The sequence below is a fragment of the Ostrea edulis genome, chromosome 9, assembly GCF_947568905.1.
Source record: "Ostrea edulis chromosome 9, xbOstEdul1.1, whole genome shotgun sequence".
Taxonomy (NCBI): Eukaryota; Metazoa; Mollusca; class Bivalvia; order Ostreida; family Ostreidae; genus Ostrea; species Ostrea edulis.
In genome coordinates, this window is record NC_079172.1 from 40,882,913 (window position 1) to 40,910,091 (window position 27,179).

General features: G+C 37.0%; 1 protein-coding gene across 1 annotated transcript in view; it reads right to left on the reverse strand.

The window, feature by feature from the left end:
* The window catches only part of LOC125660373 (uncharacterized), a 250,437-nt gene that overhangs the window by 202,363 nt on the left and 20,895 nt on the right, over positions 1–27,179 (reverse strand). Inside the window, exon 2 of the mRNA XM_056149213.1 lies at positions 23,874–24,124. The gene's annotated coding sequence lies outside the window, so the exon portion shown is untranslated. The remainder of the gene's footprint in view (positions 1–23,873; positions 24,125–27,179) is intronic.

Here is a 27,179-nt window from a genome sequence, read left to right on the forward strand (position 1 = left end):
TCGAATCGATATCTCTAGTGTCATCTTTCTGTTGAAATCTGGATCAATCCTATGCAGATTAAATTTTGTGTCAACTTACATAGCACATGTCGACCTGCATTGCTGTATACAGAAATAATTATCACACATAAAGCAACAGGGATGGGTGGGGTTCTGACCCCTCCCCCTCACTTTTCCCGTTATCATTACATCACGGCAAATTTTACTCTATCTATTTGTTGTTGTTGTTGTTTATTTCCTTTATTTATGTATTTTCGAAAGATTTTGCTCACATTGAGACCTCACCAGTTGTAGGAGAAGTATTACAAACTTATAAAAAGCAGGCAAGAGCGTGTATTAATGGTTTTTAAGTTGATCAAACCAAAGTATAATATTTAAAAACATATTTAGAATTTCAATGTTTTTGTTTCGTATCTTGTTTAATTTGCATGGTACTTACTGCCGTTGTGTGCGTTCTCTTGGGTTAATTAGCATAGTACTTACTTAAATGTACTCGCGTCAAGTTCATAGATGAAAATAAATGAATAATTCCTATTCCCAACTCAGGTTTAACCGGTCTGAATTTGATTCGAGAGTAGTGCGGATTAGTGCATCATTATGAGTAAAAAAAAAAAAAAGAAACCAAATTTTTCAGCTGGAAAAATTCAAGTTCTACTTGATAAGGTGGAAAAACAAAGACATCTTATTAAGTAGACTATCTAACGTCGTTAAAAATACAGTACAGAAGAGGATGTGGGAGAGTACAGATAAATGCGTGTAATTCGTCCATCCACTCACGGACTGTGATGAGATTAGGAAGATACTAGTGACATTAAGAAGGCATCTCAATAGCGCCTAGAGGCTATGAAAACCACGAAAGTCCGTACTTACTCCACGATAGCATCGTATTTTTAGTAATATAGCGGGTTGTCAACATCTTTGAATGTCTTTTCATGGTTTCTGTGAGCTTTTCGCTTCAATAGCATGGCAGTCGCCACGTTTATACTAATATAGGATGATCTTAGGACAAGGGCTATGCTGTCCTAAAGTTAGGATAAACTTGTGGCGAGACCTAAATAAAGGAACGCTTCGAGAAACATAATTCATTTATGATCCGAAATTAAGAATAATGATATTGTTAGCATCACTTGACACATGACCCGACTTTACAATGGTCCACATTTACATAATTTAACAGGATAAATTTTGAACGTGCGGAATTGATTTTATTACATCGAGTCCATCCATATGGATAATTTTGCGTAATGGTGTTCGCAAAAGACTGAATTTATAAACAGTATGAAATTGTTGATGATTCGGAAGTCTAAAAACAAAAATCCCTTTCTATAATAAACTGAGTAAACGTAAAATAAATGTAGAACACAGCAAATTCAGCCTATCTATGTCATCCATCTAAGCAGAACGTTTGTGATCTAAACATCTGTGTGAATGAAAAGGTAAAGATTGATTGTATAGTGTTTAACGTCCCTCCCGAGAATCTTTCACTCATATGGAGACGCCACCACTGCCGGCGAATGGCTACAAATTTAGGCCTATGCTCGGCGCTTTCGGCCTTTAAGCAGGGAGGGATCTTTATCGTGCCACACCTGCTGTGACACGGGGCCTCGGTTTTTGCGGTCTCATCCGAAGGACCGCCCCATTTAGTCGCCTTCTACGACAAGCAAGGGGTACTGAGGACCTATTCTAACCTGGATCCCCACGGGAATAAAGTTAACGAACAGAAATTAATCTCGAGCAGGAATTAATCTCCTAAATCTTATAAAGAATATAAAATCGAGAATAGAGTAAACGCGGATGCCTTGACACACCGGTGGGATCAGGTGCCTAAGAGGAGTAAACATCCTTTATTTACCGGTCACACCCGCCCTGAACCGACTGTCTTGATAAAGTAAACAGAGTAATCTGTAGTGAAAATTAGTATGTAAAGAACAGCATAACAATGAGTATTGAACATTGGACCCAACGACATGCTGTATCTGTAAACAAGGTCATTTATTACGACCTCAGAATCTGTGAAATGCAGACTTTTGAGACTGTTGAAACCTCTGTAACATCGACTTATTTGTCAGTAGCCCGACTCGTTGGGAAATATATTGATACCTTATAAGACTAAAATCATCATATCGATATGATGGTGGAATGTGCTTTATTTCAAAATTATAGTTAGAAAATACCAGAAAGCACTAAATCTATCACCTGTATGAAAATATGTAATATAAAATTTAGCCATGCTTTATTTGGTAAAGAAACAAGTTTCGACATTTTCCCTTTAACAGACTTATTTTGTGCAAAGTCCAGTTTAGAGCATTGTGAGTTCAAGTCCCTCGGCCAACAATCAATACAGCATAGTCCCGTGGGGATCCGAGTTAGAGTAGGTCCTCACTACATACATTTCGTAAAAGGCTTCTTCAACAAAAATGGAAAAGTAAGAGGCGACTAGATGGGGTGGTCCTTCGGATGAGACCGCAAAAAACAAGGCCCTGTGTCACAGTATGTGTGACACGATAAAGATCCCCCCTGCTCAAAGGTCGTAAGTGCCGAGCATAGGCCTAAATTTTTCAGTCCTTCACCGGTAATGGTGACGTCTCTATATATGAGTGAAGAATTTTCTAGTGGGGCGTTACACAATATACAACCAACAATCAATACTTCATAAACTGTTACATGTTTTGCGACTTGACTTATCTATATTTCACATTTGTTGGTGTTTGTTATATGTGGGGTTTTTAAAAAAAATATAATTTCATCATTTATTAGAAAGTATACATATTATTAGTTGGGATAAAATATCTTCGGATACTCCCGCATAATTCTCACCAATGGTGCCAGAGGCCCAACAGGGCCCATTGGATTTAATGTATTTCATTATGATTATTATTTTATATAAGGCATATGTATTATTTATATAAAAATACATAAAATTACTATATGTATAATATATATCAAATATTTGTTGCAAGTATTTTTCAAAGTCATAGAAATATCATATACAACGTTGATGTAGATATAGCAACAGTAGAATAACATAGAAATTACTTGAGGAATAATATATAAACAATGTAGTCCTAAGTTGACCGTATAGTTATAATGATAAATTTGTTATATGTAGTTAAAGAATGAATGGTGATTGGAAGAAAAAGGATATATATTATCAACACATTTGTAAATCTAAAGTTGCATGCACTTCTCTTGTGGCAGTTTAACACCATATAAACGTATTTTGTAGCATTGAAATATTTTAGTTGTTTTCAAAAAATAGATGATTACCGTTATAACCTTTGGGCAAAAATAGAGCCGACTCACAGGAAGCATGTGTTGGCGCAGACTCACAGGAAGCATGTGTTGGCGCAAACTCACAGAAAGCATGTGTTGGCGCAAACTCACAGGAAGCGTGTGTTGATGTGTTAACATGGCGATACTGTTATCATGTGTATTATTTTTATTTATCTGCCATAAATTGTCAAGATTATTTAAGTAATCTTCATACTTGTTTTGCATTTTTATTCATTCATATTAATAAACTCGAAGTTTGCTACTTTTTGTAAAATAAAGAAATGACGCACTCGGGTTGCTGTGGGAAGTATACATAAGTCTTAGTGTGTAGAACATAAAAATTTCACTGTATTCTCCAATATGCTTATCTAGAGACAATAATTACACTTAGTCATAAGTATGTGTAGAATTTAGGACACCATATCGACAAATACTTCTAAGAAAATTGCAAAATGCTTGCGCCTCAGAACTCGGACAAGGGCCTCTCAAGTCCACGAATCACCCCTGATCGATTAGTGTTTGTAATGTTTACAATACACGCCCATTGTATAGAGCTTGAAAAATGTGCTAATCTGCCGAGAAAATGAAATTGGATTGAACTCTTCGTCGGTGTTTTTGCTTTTGTTTTATTTTCGAACGTGCGGTTCCGATCTGTGGCGGTTTTTGTATTCTGCTGAGGACGTCTAGACTGATCTTGTAGGACTGTAGTCGTAAATGGCGAAGGCTTTGTAACGAGGTCTTATTGATAGCAAGTCTGTGGGAAAACCCATTAAAATTTATAAGTACTGGACCACAAGAAGGTGTATTTGTTGTTTGCGTCTTATTTGAAATTTTTACCACTCGTGTAGAGAAAACAAGAAGTCCGTTGGCCTTACCGGTCACCCGAGTATCACTAACCCCAAGGGGTACCGTGAGGATCCGGGTTGAATAGGTCCTCGATACCCATTGCTTGTCGCAAGAGGCGACTAAATAGGGCGGTCCCGATTCCCGTGGGTATCCAGGTTAGAATAGGTCTTTAGTACCCATTGCTTGTCGTGAGAGGCGACTAAATGAGGCGGTCCTTCGGATGAGACCGCAAAAACCACAGCAGGTGTGGCACGATCAAGACCCCTCCCTGCTCAAAGGTCGTAAGCGTCGAGCATTGGCCTAAATTTTGCAGCCTTTCACCGTCAATGGCGATGTCTTCATATGAGTGAAAAACTCTTGAGAGGGACGTTAAACAATATGCAATCAAACTAAACCCCAAGGGCTATTAGATCTTTAGAAATTCTGTTCTGCATATCAAAACTAAATTCTAATATTCAGCAGCAGTATAATAAAAGATGTGTTCCTAAAACTAAAATGCCCCCGCAAGTGCCTATACTGATGAAAGACTACATAACATAATATACAATGTATGTAACATTAACACGATATGACTACTTTGGACCTGTCTTAGAGGTAAAAACCCTGGAGTCGAGAAATTCACAATTTTTATACACCCTTTTCTGCTTTTCCTAAATATGCGTTTAGGTTTTATATCGTATCAGCAAACTTAAAGAAGTCTTCCAAATGATAAAAACAATAATCATATGATAATATTCAGGCCCGTAGGCAGGATTTTTCAAGGGGGGGGGGGGGTTACATAGACTCGCAACGCGAGTCTATCACCTCGCACCGCGAGGTGCCACTACGGCAGGGGGTCTGGGGGCCGCTCAAGGCCCCCAGAAGCTCTGGGGTATTTGGTGCAAAATCCTGTAACCTAGCAATTTCCTGGCACTTAATTTGAATTTTGGAATCATGCCTTTTTTCCTATGAATTTTCATGATTTTCATAAAAAATCCCGACTTTAATAGTCACAATTCAAACAAAATGCCGACTTTAATAGTGCTTAGTAGTTTTCAAGGGGGGGGGGGGTCGTACGAACCCCACGAACCCCCCCTGGCTACGGGTGTGATATTGGACCTACAAAAACCCTTAGGCTTACATTTGGGATCATGAAATTTTGGTAAAGAACTACCTACTCCTTCCAAATATCTATTTTTAATTCAGTGTCAATAGCATCAAAGAAGAGTTTTAAACATAAACATTGCCCTGAAGTCAGAACCCCTACCTTTTGGATTATGAAATTTACAACTTGACAGAGGCCTTCCTGCTCAGCATTTAGTTTTTCTTACAGATAAGCAGTTGTAGAGAAGAATGTGTTTTGCCTTTTGGTCAATGTTTGGCAGTTTTATCCCGTTCCAGAGGCGTGGGGGCCCTGAAATTTACAGTTTACCCCCCCCCCCCCGTCCCAAAGATGTTTCGCACCAAATTATAAAAGAATTGTTGGTAGTTATCAAGAAGAACCTAAAGGCGCGCCCACCGCGCGTCAATCGTGGCCAATGTTTTCCAGTAGAATTTGCTGTGGTAATAAACACTCAGATGAGCTTGATTTTCTTTATTTATTTTTTTTAGCTTTATCCCCCCCCCCCTTTTTTTTAAATTTTTTTTTTTACGAAAATAGCTTACGCAAATATCGAGTTCAATCAAAGCTTTTTTTCAAAGACAACACACTAATGTTACTTAGTGTCGTTTAGCTATCGATATATTATTTTGGCCTAAACTGTTTATATTTATATGAGAATTCACAATTTTAGGTGCTAGGATACAACACACAGTGGTTTCCACTTATATGACGAATAATTATTTACTAAATAAACAAATGAATAAGAGTCCCTCCCCAGTGTCGAAATATTAATCAGTCGACAGACTTTTATCAATTGTTATGTACATAATTCCTACTCAAAATATTTACCTCGCCTGGGCCCATTTAAAGCCAGAACTCCCCCCCCCCCCCCCCCCCCTTCATTAACGACCAACGACAATTTCTCCAAATGCCAAATTAAACCAAAACCGCTCATATATAAGACACTAACTGGTACTTGATATATTAGGTAGGGAGTCATAAAATTTCAAATAAACTAGCCAGTCTTTGCATTACATATGAGAATGGATTTAATTTATACATTGACGTACAGTTCTTTAGAATATATCAATTTTTAGCTCACCTGAGCTTTTCTGATCACATTTTGTCCGGCGTCCGTCTGTCCGTAAACTTTTCACATTTTCATCTTCTTCTCATGAACCACTGGGCCAATTTCAACCAAACATGGCCAAAAGCATCCTTGGGTGAAGGGCTTTCAAGTTTGTTCAAATGAAGGGCCATGTCCCTTTCAAAGGGGAGATAATCACAAAAATGCAAAAATAGGGTGGGGTCATTTAAAAATCTTCTTCTCAAGAACCACTGGGTCAGAAGAGCTGAAAGCTTCCTGACATATTGCAAATTCAAGTTTGTTCAAATCATGGCCCCCGGTGGTAGGATGGGGCCACAAGGGGGGATCAAAGTTTTACATACAAATATATAGGGAAAAACTTTAAAAATCTTCTTCTCAAGAACCACTGAGCCAGAAAAGCTGATTTTTACATGAAAACTTTCTGACATAGTGCAGATTCAAGTTTGTTCAAATCATGGGCCCCGGGGATAGGATGGGGCCCCAAGGGGGATCAAAGTTGTGCACACAAATATATAGGGAAAAACTTTAAAAATCTTCTCAAGAACCACTAAGCCAGAAAAGCTGAGATTTACATGAAAGCTTCCTGATATAATGCAGATTCAAGTTTGTTCAAATCATGGGCCCCGGGGTAGGATGGGGCCACAATAGGGGATCAAAGTTTTACATACAAATATATAGGAAAAATCTTTAAAAATCTTCTTCTCAAGAACCACTGAGCCAGAAAAGCTGATTTTTACATGAAAACTTTCTGACATAGTGCAGATTCAAGTTTGTTCAAATCATGGCCCCCGGGGGGTAGGATGGGACAACAAGTGGGGGGTTGTTCAAAGTTTTACATACAAATATAGGAAAAAGCTTTAAAAATCTTCTTCTCAAGAACCATTGGGCCAAAGAAGTTGACATTTACATGAAAGCTTTCTGACATAGTGTAGATTCAAGTTTGCAAAGGGTAGTTTGGGCCATAATAGGGACTATTAGGTTTTACATGCAAATATATATGGAAAGTCTTCAGATATGGGCCAAGGTGACTCAGGTGAGCGATGTGGCCCATGGGCCACTTGTTTTTAAAACCACAGGCCTTCGAACATGGATTATGCACCCCCCCCCCTTATTTTTTCTGATCTGGGATCAACACATTTACTTTCTTTTTATACTTTGTAAATATACATTAAAATATTATCGAAATCTCTGTTACGTATTGGTAAAAATCTCGTTATCAATGATGATATTTCTTCTTACAATCACTGAGAACGTGATTTATTACATTTTGCAGATGATATTTAATGTATATTTACAATGCATAAGTTAAAAAGGTGTGTAGAATGTTAGGGGGGGGGGGGTGCACGATTCATCATGCCTCAAGTGCCTATATATATATATATAAACTACCCCTATTGTGACCTCAGCACGTGCAACTTCTGGTGAAACGTACAATTAAAAATAAGCGATAAATTTTCTTCAGAAGAATTATGACGCGCGAACGCGCCGAATACAACTAGCCAGCTAAAATGTTTAATTTTTAACACATTTAATCACTGATTGTTTTGGCCCCACCTTGATAACAAAACCCCTACCCCTGGGATCATGAAATTTACAATTTTGATAAAGGACTACCTGCTCTTTCTGAATATTCATTTAGTTTCAATCTTAATATCACTAGCACTAAAGAGGATGGTATTTAAACGTTGTACACTTAAACACTATATCTTAAGTTTAGAGTCAGAAACTCTTCATAATCAATAATGAAATCTACTATTTTGGTAGAGGCCTTCCTGTTCTACATCACTATGCATTTAGATTTTCGTACGGATATGAGAAGAATATTTTTGGAAAATTGTCTATTTTTATCCTGGCCTTTAAGGCCCCAGGAGTCCTGAATTTCACAATCTATGTGCTCCGCTTGTCCCAAAGATGATTCGTACCAACAACAAAAATTGGAATGGAGATTATTAAGAAGCTGTGAATATTCAATCGTTAACGGACGACGAACGCTGAAAACTTGCAATAGGTCACCTCAGTTTACTTTTATGAATAGAAGAGATTTTGAGCTGCACACAAAACCGTTACCTACTCTCTGTAGATTGTTCTCCTGATAATACTAGTGTATTCTGTACGCGTGGTCCTGTTTCCAGAATTATTCCGAATGATGATTGAATTCACGACCGACGTTAAAGTTTGCATGGTTTGCTGCGATAAGGACACGGTTATAGAGGCGTATCTTCTGCTCTGATCTTCACAGGTTGATTCTCAACATAGCATACACCCCAAACACTCTTCAATGACCTTGTCTATTGACCCATAAAATCAATAAGAATCAAGATAATCATGCATAATAGCAATCTAATTAAAATCAGACTTCTCAGAACCGCGCTGTAAGCTTTGCTCAGAGTGCCATTGAAAGTATTCAATTCAATTTCAGTTACACCTGCAGTGATGCTGTTTTACACAGTGATTTACAAGACTTAATCGATATATATAGAAGACTTAATCGATATATATAGAATTTTCATTATTCACACTTATAGGAATAGCACATTGTCCCTATCGGTTTCCAAGCGGAAGTGTAAAAGGTCACAACCAATGGTAAGAATAGTGGTAATTTCCCAATATTAACTTAGTTTCACTACTGGAAAGATCATCGAGAGCACTTGCATGTAAATTTCAGTAGAGTTAACATCACACAAAGAAGGACAAAAAAAACCCAGCAAGACTGTAGACGAATAGGTACCATAACATGTACATACAAGTATTTTCACATCCAACTTCAGACTGAAAATTAATAAGCTACAGTATTCTCTATCATTATTAAAGGTAAGTTTACGCCTAAGTTAAGTTCTGGTCTGTATCCTTCAAGTTATGACCAACTTGATATACCATTTTTATTTTCTATGATTGAAATCCGTACTCCGTGCAGAACTTACATGTAAGTTTTGCAATTGTATTCACAGCTGAATACTTATTTTGTGATTTTTAATGACATGTTTTAATGTTAAAAAATTTCAAAGGTCCAGTATTTTATTCCACATTGTCTCTAGAACATTCAACTTGGACATGAAATGAAGGATGCATACCATTCAGTAGCTGCAATAATGTAGCCCTATCCGATTTTTTTTATTCTGTCGTTTTCGGGATAGGGCTACAATTCCATAGGATCTCCGTAATGGTGCAAAATAAAATTATGAATAACAGATAATAACTCCGTGTATTAGTCCCAAATGTTGTTTACACCAAAAGGAGTACCAACTTTGTGCTTGGGCATGTCTAATAAATGTGATTTTCATTAAATGTCATGTGCAACATGCACAGTTCTTCGTTTGCTCCGCCATGCTTGTTATCGCGAGATCTCGTAGGTAGATCTACTGAAAACCCTAAACATTGACTATCCGTGCGAAAATGTAGTTACTTGAATCACTCCGACAAAGAAAGGAAAATCATATGGTTGCAGAAAGAATTTACACTCTGCTGTTCGTTTTTTAACTTGATATTAAATTTAAACCTTTTTAATACTGACGAAATAGTTTTCTCCTCCGTACTTGTCCATTGATGTAAATACTACCTTAATTTAAACATTTTATTTTGAAACTCTCCCAAATACAAAGGTCAAGTACAAAGGTATAATATAAAGGTATAAAAAGGATTTTTCGAAGATTTACTACCTTATATGGCATATGCAAATAACTTGACAATCGGAAGTTGAAACTTAAGTACATCAACCATGGCACACAAATATGAATCGAGAAATTGGAATATATCGAAATTGTTGAAAACGGTAAAATAGAGCCTCACAAATAGAAAGTTGCAGGTTGTAAAATTTATATATTGACTAAGAAACATAGAATATCATTTTATTTACGTAAAGAAAGTCAGCAAATGTTTAGAATGGTCGAAACTGTTGCGAGAATGAATCACTCCCGCATTTGCACCATTACGGAGATCCTAATGAGTTGTTTTATATCTGATCAGGATAGAGGGCTCACGGCGGGTGTGACCGGTCGACAGGGGATGCTTACTCCGCCTAGGCACCTGATCCCACCTCTGGTGTGTCCAGGGGTCCGTGTTTGTCCAACTATCTATTTTGTATTGCTTATAGGAGTTATGAGATTGATCACTGTTCGTTATCTTCACCTTTCATAGACCAATGAGCTGGACAGGAAAACGTCCCGAACAACACCGTTGAATTACGGCGAGTTAGTATACAGGATTGAAATACATGTATTCAGTATCCCATGAGGAACCATACGGATTGATGGGGTCACTGACCTGATGATAGTATTGGATGTATGTAGGCCACCCACATTGAAACAATCATGTTAAAGCTGTCTGCTAAAATCAAAAGATTTTTCTTTTTCAGATATCAGGAAACGTTTGACCTCAAGAACAAAAAATGCTTCTTTTTTCTCTGCAGAAAATTTATTTAAGGAGCTATTTAAAACTGAACTTTTTACGTTTTTTTCTGTATAGATAAAAAATGTTTCTGTATATCATATATCACAGTTTAAAGCATCGTTAGGCAATTCCCATTAATTTTAACTAGAAGGAGGTAAATCAATAGAGGTGTGAAGGTTTAATTATGAATGGATCATCAATATTCTAAATACTACAGACAAACAACACGGTTTCGCAAATATTTTGTTCACGAATCTGAGAGACAATGTTCATTTACTATGATGGAAGATTAAGAAATCTGACATTATCTTCTATAAATTGATACTGTAATATTTTGATAGAAATCAGAAGTATTTGTATTTTATCACAAGTGCTATGAAATGCATGCAATTTCGAATTTTCTATCAAAAATCACACACGGAATGCCATATCCCCACTCCCATTTCCAACCCGATTGACATGCCTTTGGCCTCGCTTTCACAGGCTCTCGATTTCTAGAGACGGAGTTCTTAACCAAGTAAGCGACTCAAACACGCACGCGCTCCACAGTTCCGTGGTTCTCCCATATTTCGCTTTTCTCTAAACAGAAACATCTCTCGATCGCAGAAACCATTGTCTTTCCCATTGACGCGATAAATTTAGAATTAATCATTTTAAGCAAGGTTTCTACTGTTTCCTATCCGTAGAATAAGGACGGATGCTTCATGACAGATTTAATATTGAATGGTACTCTTGGGTCTTCTTATATATCGCTAAAAATGTACCGACACAGATAACAAAAGGATGTGTTTATTCCTTGAGATAGATTTCAATTTAGAATTGCCTCGCCATTTAACCGATTGTGATATCATTTTCACATGAAAAGTCCACATGTATAGAGAGGTATTTGGAACTTTGTACTGTTTCCTCCAAATTAACGTGCACACTTTCTTGTACTTGAAGAATATAAGTTTACGATCCTTTGTGTTTAACGATTTTCATATACACCTGTGAAACAATGGACAACTCTTATCCGGGAATTACATTTTTATACAGTAAATTCCGGCATTTATATTGTTGGAATTGTTCCATTTTAATATCACTTGGCATCGCAGCGTAGTTTACATGTATATACAGTGTGTCAAAATCTTCAAATATATACTGTAATACAAACGCAGGGGTTCAGTTTTCAGCGGAAGTGCTTTGTCTATCAACCATTTTGTGAATTATAGATGCTGCATCTTGAGACGTTCATGGTCACCATAGGAAATACAACCCAAATTTTCAATATTAGGGCTAAAGTTTTTCTGAATCTGAGGAATGTTAAACGACTTCGATTGTGATCCACAAAACAATTTACAACAGAAACTAGTAAATACATGTAATACAAAACTGTTCTGACCAGATAAATTGTTTTTAACAAAACACTTCGCGAGAAACTCTTCCGTAATGTGAGAGTGATTGCGTCAGCTAAAATCGAGTTTAGCTTCACAGCATTTGCGAATATGTTTTGGACATTCAATATCCAGAAAATCGCAGTCACTGGGTCTGCACAGAAGTCGAAACCAACTCGGTGATGAAAACATTGAAGTGGAAGCACAAAAAGCGCTATAAAAGTTGCGGGTCTACTTTGCCCCCCCCCCCCCCCCCCCCCCCCCCCCCCCGGATCAATTTCAAATTTAATTTGTATTTTTATTTTGACAAGGGGTGTACACACAACTTTCACTTATATTTATTATTTGTAATCCTACGGTATTACGTTATAAATGTTGAACAATATGCGGATTTTTTAAAAGTTCTGATGAGAAATACACACCTTATCTTAATGATGCGATACGTGTAAATCATGGATTGGTTTGTCACACAAGAATCTAAGTTTGAGAAAATATTAATTATATTTCAAATCTCAAATTTCTCACTCACATTCTTACGATTTTGATAGGGTAAATGAACCTATATAATATTTAATCCTCTTTAGGGCACTTTTTTGTAATTTGTCAAGGAGGCTAGTGGGTCAACTCGAGTTATGCATGTTTGTAAGTCATTGCGTACCATAAACAAAATAGACGTAAAAAGGAACATTTAATGCCTATATTTACATTGATTATTTGAGAGTATCTTGTAATATTCCATTTCCTATCATCATCAGTGCTTTACAGTCAAACAATCATGCAATTCTAAAAATTGAAATTCTCATGGCTGTTATCTTCAACATGCTTGTTCGGATTGGCATTGTAATGTCAATGTTACAGCATGGCATTGTGACGTCAATGTCACAGCATGGCATTGTAATGTCATCGTAAGTTGTTTTCAAATGAACGGCAACATACGCAGTATTTTAATTAAAGGATTGTTTAATAGTAATTCAAATGGAATGGAAATATTAGCACGTTGGTTATCAGTTGAATGGAACAAGCGCCGTGCTAATGGATCCTAGCTAATAAATTTTTAACAGCACGATGTACATATATGTCCCGAGGGTACACCGGTCTCAGTTAACATATTAGGGCATTTAATTCGTTAAATTTATTACAATTTTTAACATCAAGTACAGTTTTGAAGATTTTTAATTAGGAATAATTGTCATGTTTATTAGACGATAACTATACTAAGACACGTGATACTTAAACATAAGGCGAGATCATTAGTCAAATATATTACAATTTATTATATATTGAGGGCATTCCCCATGTAAATTATTACGTACCTCAATGTATTAAGGATTCTATACAACTCGTAAAATAGTTGGTATATCTTCACGTTTTCATAGCAAAAAATGACGTCACAAATGATATGCATGACAACGAATCAATGTATACACATTTATCCAACACAAATTGCTTAATAAGCATATACTGAGTGTGACAATGGTTGTGTTCCACATTCTCTCTCTCTCTCTCTCTCTCTCTCTCTCTCTCTCTCTCTCTCTCTCTCTCTCAGCTGTTTCTTGTTACTTTTATTTTCACTTAATTATAGTATCACCCAGTTAAATTATAAGGACGAAAATAAATCTGAGGCGAAATTTACCATGATACAAAATACCTAGAGCGTTTAGGCGCTTCGGGTATTTACCAAACATTGGCTTATACATGATGTAACTCTTGTAAAATAAACCACTGAAATTGTCCTCGTATCATTCACAAAGGAAGTAATAAATATCTCTGAAAATTAATGCAAATTGGAATGTCAAAGGTTTTCTGGAGCATTACACAAATAAAAAGTAAAACTCCTTTGAACCAGTTTAAGATATGCATTAATCGATAATAAACGTTTCCTTCAGAATAGTGTATAGATAAGAAATCTGATGGCTGTGTAAATCAAAGTTAAAAACTTACTAATTGTACTAATACTTTTTGAATAATTATCCATTTGTATTCTAAAATTGTTGTTGTTATCAAGACAATAATCACATTCAACCTCTTCGTCCCTTTACTTTCTCAGGAAAATCAAATGTGCGGTCAGATAAGACACCTACATGGAAAAAAATGAAGATAACGAACAGTGATCAATCAATCAATCTCATAACCCCTATAAGTAAAATCAAATTAAGTGTTGGACAAAGACGGACCCCTGGACACACTAGAGGTGGGATCAGGTGCCTAGGAGGAGTAAGCATTTCCTCTCGACCGGCCACATTCGACGTGATCCCTACATCTTGATCAGGTAAACAGAGTAATCCGTAGTTAAAATCAGTGTGTAAAGAACAATTGGTTTGAAACACGTCACACAACATTTAACCCAATAACAGGTTGTATTGGCTAACTAGGTCGTTATAACAACCAAAGATTTTGCGAAATGCTGGCTTAAATGAGACTCGTGTGTATCAGTAGCCTGCAACGATTTAAAAACTGACTATACGCAGAACAAGCCCTTGTGTATCGAATCAGTTGAGACATAAAACACCAAATGCAGCTGATAATGGAATATTGCATACACCTTTATCACGGTTGACCTGATATGTAAATAATGGACCTTTAAACAAAACTTCTTGCGCGAAAAATGAATTTCCTATAGGATTTTCCCAAGGTCCAATAATTAAAAATTTAGCTCTCCTGATCAAAGTTTGCTAGACACCTGTCGATGTCGTCCTCGAATTTCCTCTTTTCACAATCTAGACTTCTGAGAAGCCATGTAATTCATTTCACCTAAGTTATGCATGAATTTATTCACAAGACCCACAAGAGCAGAAAACTAATAGTGAAAATTCAAGTTTGTTCAATCTAGATATCATGGGTCAACACCTATAGGAGGAAAACGTGTTACATAGGAATGTATATTTTTAAAAAAAATCTTTGAATGAAACACAAAGATAACGAACAGTGATCAGTCTCATACTCCCACAAAGAATACAAAAGGAAGGGTTGGGCAAACACGGACCCCTGGACATACCAGAGGTGTGATCAGGTGCCTAGGAGGAGTAAGCATCCCATGTCGAATGTTCACACCCGCTTTGATCAGGTAAACGGAAAAATCCGTAGTCAAAATCAGTGTGCCAAGAATGTCCTAACGATTGGTATGAAACACGTCAGACAGCATTCGACCCAATGATGGATCGTATTGACAAACTAGATCGTTATAACGACTGCAGAAGTTGCGAAATATCTTCATTTCACAAACCACAATGTTAGAAAATGTCAACTTATTATTCAAGTTTGTTTAAAGATCCATGACCAGAACAGGATCACATTCAGGATTTATAATCCCTGGTCAGGACGGGATCAAAGTAGGGGTTACTGATCCTTGCCTACGACGGGATCACAGTAGGGTTCATGACTCCTGGCCAGGTTTTTAATCAACTATTTACATCATGTATATTACTTTTCCCAAGAACCATTTCTGGGCTACAATGTGTCGAAAGAAACTGGGATTACATCGGGATATATCTATAACCAACTTCAAAATTAATGAAATTATTATGCAAGCATTCTAATGTAATTTAGAAACAAAATTGTTCAAATCCGAACCCCAGGGACCACAACAGGGGGTAAACAGTTTTAGATAAGGATTTTTTGTTTTTGGCACTCTAGTTTTCCTTTTAGCTCTTACATGTTTTTTGTCATTTCGAATTTCCAAAATTTCGGCTTGAGCATCACTGAAGAGACATTATTTGTTGAAATGCGCATCTGGTGCATCAAAATTGATACCGTATAAGTTTTTTTTACAGACATATGAAGGAAAATACAATGTCTTCAAAAATTCGTTTGCGGAAGAACCATACGGTTACAGTTTGTAAAACAATAATTATTTGTTACATATTATGATGCCAAATTGATCTTTAGTCCCCTGACCCTCTAAAAGACTTGGTGGTTTTTTGTTGTTGTTGTTTTTTATGCCCATTTCAAGAAAGAAAAAAAAACCTAAGCAAAGGTCTCTTTATCCGGGTTGTTTAGTTTGGGAACATAGATAATTATTTGTTAGCAGTCTCATGCATTGTACTTAGATTGGTATTTTCAGATCATGACCCAAAAAGTTAGGACATGAGTGTAAATGCAGTGTAAAGTTTTACAAAGAAAATTATTAATTTTAAAAAGCTTGCAGTTGTGTTCCAATTTTATATGTGGAGATTTTCTTTTCTTTGGAATGGTATTGAAACCAAAGGGATTTCATATCCTTACGAAATTGAATATCCCATACAAAATAATTTCCAGCAGGATTCTGTAAAATTTCTAAAGGATTTCAGATTCGAAATCTATTTTTCCCTTAATTCAATAGGTGGTGGTCACCTGTTATAAAGGTGCATATACATTCCCGGTAGATGACGCCTTTGATGAGAAGCGGAGGAATGACAAGCTCTTGGGATGTACCAGATTTATCAGAGAACGTGTTATTTAAAAACAAAAATTTGAAATAATAATAATATGCTCAGTAAAATTATCCCAGAAGCAATGTTTTTGCTTCAAGATATGCATTCTCTTGTCATGAGATAGATAAACAAAGGAATATTCAAAGGTGAAGTGAGCAACCCCATGTTTACCGACATACCAGTACTAGATGAAGCATTAGAGATGCATGGAGATCTGCATGTTTATGCTCATCCATTGGATCGTGCAATAGCTATACCATTTTGTGTGTAAAGTGTTTAAAACATTCAAGTAATATTTTTTTTCCCCACCCGACGTTGTGTTCAGCAAACAAGTTAATATCGAGAGGGGTTATTATAACGGGACTGTTAGCGCGCATGTGCGTGTGACACTGAGCTTGTTTGTAGACACTCTACAGATCAATGTTTGCTTGATTAATTTAGCAATGTTATCAAGAGAGGAAGAACTCTATTGATTTTGGGGTCCAAAGGTCAAGGTCACTACGGAACTTCATAAAAAGACCCAAATATTTGCCGATTGCTTATATTGCGAGGGAAAGCCCCACTTTGCGGAGCTCTTGCTCTAATATTATTTTTAATACAATCCATGTCAGTCAATAGTGTAATATATTGGGAAAATCGGGAAAATAAAACATCGAAAAGTCCAAGGTCAGTGAAATTGGAACATTCAGAAATAGGCAACCATAAATATCCAAAGTTTATCACAGCTGCAAGGAGGAAGCATCTCGCATACATTTTGATTCAATGGTTGTATGTTGTTTAATGTCCCTTTAGAGAATATTTCACTCATATAGAGACGTCACCATTAACGTTAAGGTGAAGGGCTGCAAAATTTAGGCCTATGCTCGGCGTTTACGGCCTTTGAGCAGGGAGGGATCTTTATCGTACCACACCTGCTGTGACACGAGACCTCGGTTTTTACGCTCTCATCCGAAGGACCGCCCCATTTAGTCGCCTCTTACGACAAGCAAGGGGTACCGAGGACCCTTTCTAACCCGGATTCCACGGCATTTTGATTTGATTTGATTTGATTTTGCCACACTCAACAATTTTTCAGTTATATGGTGGCGCCCAGTTTTTGTTGGTGGAAGAGAGAACCCAGATACAATGCACCTGGGAAGAGACCACTGACCTTCCGAAAGTAAACTGGGAAACTTTCTCACTTACCGGCGCGAGCAGGATTCGAACCCGCGCCGACAGAGGTGAGAGGCCGTGTGATTTTGGGCGCGATACTCTAACCACTCGGCCGGCATTTTGAAGGTGGTGTAAAAGACCATGGTCACTGAAAAGATGAGATCGGTTTTCTGTGTGTACAAGATTTAAGTGTCATTTCTTGTTCAATTTCTGCCAACTTTCGCATTAAGGTCTGGCTGTTTTCAAGAAGAAATGCATGTTATATGTCATGGTCACTTGAAAATAGTTTTCCTATATTTTAGGCTAGTTTTTGTCGCGTACATTTTTTATATTTCAAATTCAATTTTTAAAAATATGTCCCGTGGGGATTCGGGTTAGAATAGGTCCTCAATACCCCTAGCTTGTCGTAAGAGCCGACTAAATGGGGCTGTCCTTCCGCCAAAACCGAGGTTTCGTGTCACAGCAGGTGTGGCACGATAAAGATCCCTCCCTGCTATAAGGCCGTAAGCTCCGAGCATTGGTCTAAATTTTGCAGCCTTTCACCGGCAATGTTGACGTCTTCATATGAGTGAAAAATTCTCGAAAGGGACGTTAAACAATATACAATCAATCAATCAAATAAATATCAATGATAATGTACTGATTAAAAAGTTTAAATTTCAGTATTGTGGGAATGATTCCTTACAATATGCCAGGCTGCGAAGGAATGCTCTGCTTTGCGACGCCCTTGTCATCTAAATCAGATAGTTCAGAACACCAAATCGCTTCCAAATAGTCCAAACTTATCTCTCATTGAAACGTCAAATGCTGCTGGCATAAATTTAGAAATTCTATACTACAGCATTTACAATTGTACAGGTATAGTACTCTCATAGGCCCTACTAGTTATTGTACACAGGTACCTTTATAGTACAGCTTACTACGGACACGTGTTTCATTATTCTCTTTAGAGAAGTCGAGAGGCATCGACTTCTCTTCGCATGCATTCATATTTTGATTCTGGAAAACGTGTAAATGCCGGAGTCGGTGACGGTTTATGCTTCGACCGACGTTTCGACTCAGATGTGCCTGGATTTACGCAATAGACAACTTGTTATCGAAGATTTAGCAGTAATGCACAAAACCGTCACAAGGAAATCAACACTTACTTGCTTTTAATCCATTTTCAACATGTCCCCTGTCCCGGGTTTAAATCACAACTCTGTTTACTTTCTCTTAACTGGTCCCCTATTTTGACAACTCCCAAGACCAGTTAATGTAAACTCGGGACAGGGGACATGTTGAAAATGGATTAAAAGCAAGTAAGTGTTGATTTCCTTGTGACGGTTTTGTGCATTACTGCTAAATGTTTGAAAAAAAGTTGTCTATTGCGTAAATCCAGGCACATCTGAGTCGAAACGTCGGTCGAAGCATAAACCGTCACCGACTCCGGCATTTACACGTTTTCCAGAATCAAAATATGAATGCATGTGAAGAGAAGTCGATGAAGGCTATGCCTCTCGACTTCTCTAAAGAGAATAGTGTTTCATCAGTAGGTTGCAATAATATTAATGCTATGATACATGTATACATCTCAAGTTTTTATTACTTACCAGAAACCGTTGTATATATATCTGTTATACATCCATCGTCTGTCTAAGAAAAACAGCCATGGATATTGCATTTAAGTTTCCACGCAAAAACAATTCTCCATGGCAGGCCATTTATTTGTAATTCGTGGCTTTTACTATTAGATATCTAATTGAGTGACACACTCTCTCTCTCGGTGCTGGCTCCACTTTAACGGTTTAACAATAATGTTTAATGTTAAGGGTTCTAGATCGCTCCTGTGGTATTATACAAACCTTGAACTTCAAGGTCATCAAGATGCTCGCGACTCAAGTCTATAGAACATCTAGGCAAAGCGGGAACAGGTGGCTTGAAATTTAATTAAAATGTGTGTGGCAGAGAATAAAGACGACGATCCTCAAAGACGATGATAATCTATAAGTATAAAACTTGTCTGTTCTCTGCACAAACAATTTACTGTAAAATATTTGGCATCACTCCCCCCCTCCCCCCCCCCCCTCCCCAAATACTGAAGTATCCTTGAGCGAAAATTCCCGTCTTTGATCATCCCAACAAGAAGCAGGCCACTAAAAATTTTATGAAGGCATTCATGAATCTTGGTTTCTGAATTAAACAATATCTTTCTTTCTACACTTTAGTTAGAATTATTTATACTATTATCTGAGAGAATTGTAGAATTCGTACGACGGTGTCTATTGAGTAGCAGATGAATGAAATCGGCGATTGACGAAATGCAAATTGAGTTAATAGTCGTAAATGTTGTTTCTTCAATTTTTTTTAAATATGGAATTCCCAGAGACGGAAAAGTGACGTTAATATTAATATATTCAACTTCCATATTGAATAAAATATTTATGAACTAAAATGTTCAATCTGATCATTGGCAGGTTATTCTGTACGGCCAAACAAAATATTCAATTCTTGGTATTCTACGGAGGTGTGAACTTATTTTGAAACAAAATTGTTTGGAAAAGAAATGAATTATTAAGCATGTTGACAGTGCCTTAGCAATAAACACACAACTTTCAGTCTCACGGAGATTGGTTTGATTCGACAGTGGCTTTCTTACATGTTAAAGTCTTTGCCAGCGATCTAACACACATGTAGCAATGTAATAAATGGTCAGCGCTTTGTCATTTTGTAGTTTGATTATTTTAACTCTTCTGCGAATGAAGGCATAAAAACTTACTGGTTTTAAACAAGCTGCCTAAAGGAATAGCACGCTGTAAATATTACAGCCCTGCCAGTGTGCCTTGTTGTTTGTCTCTAAGTGTAAATAATTATAAAGTTTATTTAAAGCTATAATTATTCCACTGATGCCCGTATCCTTGTTGTCAGCCCCTAGGTCTGAGTATAAAGAAAGTTTATTTGAAGCTACACTCTGTATTAAGATCACACAGCGGTAGCATCCAGAAGTCATTGTAAATTGCATGGGTACTTGGGATAGTGTTAATCGCTGGAAATTATGTCACTCTTCTGAAAATTCGAAGGTCAACAGCAACATCTGAAACATGTCTTATGGTTATGTAATGCAGTTTTATCTTTATAGTCGTTATATATAGTTTCAAGGAATATTAAGTCTGCCTCCCAGATATATTTACTAGATCGATTGCAGCATGTTAAACAAGACTTCTTTAATTAATGTACTCTTCCAGGTATCATGCATGCAAGGTTCATAACTGTAGAAATATGGCTACTAAGAATTGATCCTGTCTCCCGAATTTTAAAACTTTGTCACTTTTCTTCCCTTCAGGTATTATACTTGCAAGTTTCAACACTAAAAATACATGTACTACGAAATGAACGTCCTCGTAAAATTGAAACTTGATCACTCATAGAGAAAATGTAGGTCAATTAATTGCAGTTTCGGAGGCATGTACGTTTCATTACATATCATTTACCTCCTCCAGCCACGTGCTGGGGTAAAGAATCTCCACAGGCAACGTGTATGTAAGTATCAACACACCGTGAAATATACAAACAATATGATATGAAACATCTTGCCAATTCGTCTGGAAAATTTTGATCAGAGCAGAAGCAGATGTGGTATTGTGTAGCGTTATAAGTTTATTCTCGTCAGGTCTATCATTCTGTAACATACATGTTCTTAAAAGGGGAATGTGGTCACTCTGGAAAATAGAGTACAGGTATTGCTCACCCCCTTTACCATTAACTGTAGAAGTAGTTCCGATGACAAAAATTCATATCAGGTGAACGCTTTTTGGTCCTTATTCAGACCCCATGAATTTAAATTGAAATTCCAAAACCTCCAAGACATGCTCAAACTTGTGCTACCCGAGTTATTCCAATAAAAAGGTTACAGACAAGTAAACAAACTTAAATAAAAACGATCGTTATATCTGAATATTTCTTAGAATTTGTGTGCATATTTCATATTAACTGTTGCAAATAGACATTCAGTGGATTGATTCATTGATTAATATTGTTTAATGTCCCTCTCGAGAATCTTTCACTTATATGGAGACATCACCATTGGCGATGAAGGGCTGCCAAATTTAGGCCTATGCTCGGCGCTTACGGCCTTTGACAGCGAATGATCTTTATCGTGCTACGCCTGCTGTGACATGGGGCCTCGGTTTTTGCGGTCTCATCAGAAGAACCACCCCATTTAGTCGCCTCTTACGACAGGCAAGGGGGTACTAAGGACCTGTTCTAACCCGGATCCCCGTGGGATGACCTTCAGGGCCTCTATTATTACATTACGTGTCACGTCCAGCTATTTCCACTTAATACCAGGTATATTGTTCTGATTTCACAAGGACTTATTTTTACACGAATAAAGATTGTTTTTCCAGTTACTCTAGCCTTAATCTTTCTCAGATGTTGCCAATTAAATTTCTGTAACGTTTACAATAAATTCATTGGGAAAAGGACTCTGACATGCTATTGCATTCTCTGGCGTATATTCGGGAAATGTAATAAAATATTTCAAATCATTAACTGAATTCAATTTGCTTTACATGAATTGTTTTTAAGTAAAAGAAATCGAAATGAGTTTGTGATTTGAAATAAATTTTGACACATTCCCTGCAATTACGTCATAGAAAGGAGTAGTTTCTCCTAAGAATTTAATTAATGTAGAGGTATATATATAAGTTGTGTATACTAATACATAGATGTAAACTCGATCATCTAACATGTAGATTTTCATTTCGCGGTCTCTACACACCGTGTTTCATTGTCGAAATATTACAAGCGGTGTTACTCATAGTAATCACCGTAAGAAATGACACCATGCACCAGATCGAGGCTTGGAAAGCGATGACGTAGATGATGTACGTTGGATTTGTATGCATACGAGTACCTTCTGCCTTACAGTAGAATTTTGCCGAATGAAAAGTAAAGATAACGAGCAGTGATCAATCTCACAACTCCTATAAGCAATACAAACTGGAGAGTTGGGTAAACACGGACCCCTGGACACACCAAAGGTGGGATCAGGTGCCTAGGAGGAGTAAGCATCCCCTGTCGACCGGTCACACCCGCCGTTAGCCCTATATCTTGATCAGGTAAACGGAAATATCCATAGTCAAAATCAGTGAATGAATCGAAAAAGCACAGAGTACGTATATTAACTTTCACGATCACTACTTTGCGATCCTCGAAATAGATGGCACACAAACCATTAGGCCCTCAATCGCGGTTAGGGAAATAGCCGAGTGGTTACGATTGTTCGGTTCTCGGACGTCACGATAAACATGTGGAAAGTGAATGACCGCATCAAAGACAAGACTGTACAAGAAAAATAATTTCAATACTTGTTTGTCTTCTTATTTCCTAATTAGGAATTAATTTATTGTCATCTAAACGTGTGCATCAAGTCAAACTCGACAAGAACTTTGCGAGATATTAGGCGCGAATCATCAGATCACGCGAGACGCGAAGTGTCTAGCAGCCAGTTATGGTCCTATTTATTCTTCGGACCAAGTTACTGTAGTAATGATAAATTTCATCATATACCCTTTGATAAAAAGAAATAGAAATGCAGGATGATAATGCATTTATTTTAAACTTTATACAAAAACATATGTTGATGCATTGTGACGTAATCAATTTTGATGATCCGGAAAATCGGATCACACTAAGAGAAATTTACATCGACACACTGAAAAACGATGGGTATAAAATATAAAAATCTTTATCTGCGAAAAGTGATTTTAATTGCGTTTTCAACTTGTTAACCAAACACTGAAATTCATTTTACGTTTTTGGTTCTATACATCGTATTCTGTAATTTCCGAAACACAGTCTTTTTCAATTTACACAAAAATAATAATACGTCATTAGACATCTATTTCTGACCCTCGTAACTATAAGTCAACGCGGTGGCACCGACACCTCTCGAAAACTCCACTCTGTAAGTAAACAGGTAGGAACAAAGATCGCCCCCTGGTGCTTACGCGATAATCTTCTAAGTAAACATTTAAGCAGGATACACGTGGTATGTGGTTCTATCTATGTTAAAATGTACTCTTTTCTCTTTATTTGATTCATCTTATCACAAATCTGCGCATGTGTATCAATATTAGATTACTTACATATCAGCATTTGACAAAATATGGCTGAAATCTCTTCGATATCAGAATGAAACCAAATGCAAACGCAATCAGTCAGGCAAGATACTGATACTTTTAGTATATATATAATGTACTTACCAAAATGTGGCTCTCATGTGGTAATTAATATTTGGTGGGAATTAATATTTGTAATCCTGATTCTAGCTGTCCTTCCAGGTATCGTTCAGCCCACGAATAATTTATCTCACATAATATATCAAATTGATGTGCAATGAATCCGATAAGAGGATACGTTGTAAACAATCATCTCCCAGTTCTGAAGAAATCATTGGTGTCCATTAACATCCCAGCAAAACTGTACAATATTCTGGGGCTGTTCTGTTTCAACCCTACAAGAGAAAAGATGATAAATTATTCATATAGATAATGGTTTCTTTACAAACGTTCATTTTTGTATTGATAATGTGCTACAGCGATAATTTTGCGATCAGGAAAAAAAAAACAAAAAAAAAACCCAAAAAAAACACACGTACAGATCGGTTATTGTTTTTCTTCAAAACCCCTTCCCAAATTTTGACTTTATTTTACCTTTTTTGAAAGAAAAAAAAGATGTCAAAAGTTATTTTCGGAAAATCCAGTGGTAAATCCAACGGAATATGTGTGGGGTTTTTTCAGATCCCGAGTTACTTTTAGACTCACAATATTAAAACTGGCGCTTGTTGTGATCAAGTTTTTTTCCGAGAGATCGAGGGTTGCGATTAGAGTCATACTTCTTTTAGCCGATCTGGAGACCTTCAGAAGACGGTAATTCCCGCAGGGGGATTTTCCCGATCTCTCTGTTGGAGCGGACTGATCCGTAAACGTGTTGCTAAGGTCATGGATCTTTGGGTGTGAGGAATATCGACTAGTTATTCATAAACAGGACAGGAAAGAAATTACTGATTGCTCCCTAAAGTACTGTAGAGTTAATTATTGATACAAGAATTATATGCTTCTGTGAAGGTACACCACAATAACATCGTATCCAATAAAAAAAAAAATGATCGTTTACCGAAGGTTGTCAAAATTGGATCGAATAAACCGTTCTTCATGCGGTTAAAAAATTAAAAGTTACACGGTTGAAAAAAATAATAAAAATATAGAAACTCCATAAAGATGGTTGTTAACATAAAACATTAATGCTTCGAATGTATCGCACCAAAATTAAATAGCAGTATATGCATAGGAAAACCTTTAATTTAATACTAGCGGCAAATATCGGCGATTCGGCCTTAGTACAAGATGTACTTGCACAATAATTAACTGGTGAGATTTCTCTTAGACTACAGAATCCGTATTGATGGTGATATTTCCAATAGTACCACTACAATTAGTATGTGATAAGGATCTCACACGGGGCCCATACAGGGTACTAGTTGTATGCGAATCTCACACGGGGCTCCTGAAGGGTACATGTATCTAAGCGTGCATTGTCTCGTACAGGGCGTCAGGACCAATGATGTAACTCCCTTGCGCGTGTCCTGAAATGTGGGTCCAATATATAAAGTGTATTTCAAATACTGGTCTCATGCTTGCTGCAGAATTATACATCAGGCGGGGAGAGGATTATCTGCATTAATGAAATGGTCGTCAAGAATCAATGATTAAATGTATCAATGCTGTGGACATCATGTAATTAAACCACTTCTTTAGCTTTCTTTTTCGTTTATAATACTGAGATAGCGTGTAAGGAAAGAAGGGTTCACATTGATTCCTAGGTCAAAAGGTCACAGGTCAGAGTAAGAGATTGAATGTAACGATGTTGTTATCACCATTCACTGAATCTTTTCTCTCATATTTCGTTTGCAATTGACATTGCTTTATCATAGACGATGAATACATGTTTGTTGCAAACTAGTTTGATCCCTTTTTTTTTTTTTTTTTACCTGTCCTTGTAATCATTACCAAATATGGAACGTCGTCAAGGTCAAAGGTTGCATTGCCTGTTCTGTTTAAAGTAACGAAATGACCAACGATATGATATTTCAGTACTTGAATCTAGTTTACATTTTTTAAAAAATACATATGGATGTAAACAATAAAATGCTTTGTTTTATCTGGTAATGAAGGTAGCTAGCATTGCAGAAAAAAAAATCATAACCCGCGGGTTATGAATGTTTTTCTGCAATGATTGCTATTTGAATAAAGAGTGCCATTGTCGCAATCATCTCATACTTGAAAGATAGAGAATAAGAGGTGCGAGAAAGCTGTCAATTGATTTCTGGATCCAAAGTTCATAGGTCAATACTACTGTCAGCCACACTAAATACAGTAAACGTGATACAAATACACTGTAGGTGGACACTACTACTGAATAGGGTTATTACTGAATGTCTACAGAAGTGTGTAGGGTAATTACTGACTGTCTACAGAAGTGAGTAGGGTTATTACTGACTGTCTACAGAAGTGTGTAGGTTATTACTGACTGTCTACAGAAGTGAGTAGAGTTATTACTGACTGTTTACAGACGTGTGTAGGGTTATTACTGACTGTCTACAGAAGTGTGTAGGGTTATTACTGACTGTTTACAGAAGTGTGTAGGGTAATTACTGACTGTCTACAGAAGTGTGTAGGGTTATTACTGACTGTTTACAGAAGTGTGTAGGGTAATTACTGACTGTCTACAGAAGTGTGTAGGGTTATTACTGACTGTCTACAGAAGTGTGTAGGGTAATTACTGACTGTCTACAGAAGTGTGTAGGGTAATTACTGACTGTCTACAGAAGTGTGTAGGGTTATTACTGACTGTTTACAGAAGTGTGCAGGGTTATTACTGACTGTCTACAGAAGTGAGTAGGGTTATTACTGACTGTCTACAGAAGTGTGTAGGGTTATTACTGACTGTCTACAGAAGTGTGTGGGGTTATTACTGACTGTCTACAGAAGTGTGTAGGGTTATTACTGACTGTTTACAAAAGTGTGTAGGTTTATTACTGATTGTCTACAGAAGTGAGTAGGGTTATTACTTACTGTCTACAGAAGTGTGTAGGGTAATTACTGACTGTCTACAGAAGTGTGTAGGGTTATTACTGACTGTCTACAGAAGTGTGTGGGGTTATTACTGACTGTCTATAGAAGTGTGTAGGGTTATTACTGCCTGTCTACAGAAGTGTGTAGGGTTATTACTGACTGTCTACAGAAGTGTGTAGGGTAATTACTGACTGTCTACAGAAGTGTGTGGGGTTATTACTGACTGTCTATAGAAGTGTGTAGGGTTATTACTGCCTGTCTACAGAAGTGTGTAGGGTAATTACTGACTGTCTACAGAAGTGTGTAAGGTTATTACTGACTGTTTACAGAAGTGTGTAGGGTAATTACTGACTGTCTACAGAAGTGTGTAAGGTTATTACTGACTGTCTACAGAAGTGTGTAGGGTAATTACTGACTGTCTACAGAAGTGTGTAG